We start from the raw sequence: 1362 nt of genomic DNA on the forward strand, positions 1-1362 counted from the left end.
TGTACAATATTTAAACAAATATTATAAAAAAGGAAAGGAAAGAAAGAACCTTGGGTGCTATGAATGGGAATCCCTGCGCATAGAGGCTGCATAAACACGAACCAAGAGTAAAAAACATGGAGAGAAATTATCAAAAAACATAGCAGGGAGGTATATAAATACTACCTTATATGAATCTTTTCAAAGCTAATTTGCACAAATCTTACCAATTTCAAGCTTGATTTGTGGTTAATTAGAATTAAGCTCGATTTATGAGGTGTAAATTAGGGTTTATTAGAAAGTATGATGTATAAATTACGGTTTATGAGAAAGGAGACAAAGGAGATAAACAATGGACAGATGAAGTAGACGGAGGTTTATAAGAGAGAGATAGTCCGGGTGTTTGAGATGGAGTGTCTAGAGAGACAGAGAGTCGCGGCTGAGATTTGAGAGATAGATCTGGGTGTGAGTGTATGAGTAAAGGGGAAATGAGGGTGGTTTTTGGGAAGGGGTGAAATAAACTATGTGTCTAAGGGGGGAATAAATTTTTTGTTAATAAGGGTGGAGGGAAAATTATGTACTGAAGGGGGAAAATGATAAGTTATTTGGTAAATTTCTGAAATCAGTCATAGACAACGGGCAGTATAAAAAACTGATGTTAAAGTGAAAACTAATTATTTGACATTTTTATAAAGTTGAACATAGACAACAGTTAGTATACAAAACCGATGGCAATATTCCAGTTTAACATCGCGTTACGAAAAAATGATGGTAAAAATTCTTTTAACATCAGGTGCATTATGTGCCGATGTCTAAGTACCGATGTCGTATGCACTATTTCTAGTAGTGTTGTCTGTTCGGCTGTGTTCCTTTTTTCCGGCACTGCTCCGGCCCTCTGTTACTTTCCGGTAAGCCGCCGCTTTGTGGTGAACTCACCCTGTACCATTTATTTCTGTAGTCATTTGTGGTGATGTATATGTAAATACACATGCATACGTGTGTGTACGTATATATGTGTATATCACTGCTTCTTCTTGCCTTGACTTCTGGTCTATGTGCTTTATTTCCGGTTTGTGAGCTCGGTTTCCGGCTTGTTTCCGTGTGTTGTTGTTGTGCTGTTAGGTTGGAATACTGCCGTGTTACTGTGATTAATTCGTTTCTTTTACTTTGTGATAGGGATAAATAAGTCCAGATTTTATAATTAATGGGCTGATAGGCCCAATAAGAAGATGTATGATATTCAGACCAGAAAGGTTAAGCCTGATGGACCAGATCAGGTCTGATGGAATAAAAGAGGCCCAAAAGCCCTGATTATTAATTAATTTCGTAATTAATTAATAAGGGAAAAATCAGCTATTGAGAAGAGTCCTGATAAGGATATAA

The sequence above is a fragment of the Apium graveolens genome, chromosome 1 (genome assembly GCF_009905375.1).
Source record: "Apium graveolens cultivar Ventura chromosome 1, ASM990537v1, whole genome shotgun sequence".
Lineage (NCBI taxonomy): Eukaryota > Viridiplantae > Streptophyta > Magnoliopsida > Apiales > Apiaceae > Apium > Apium graveolens.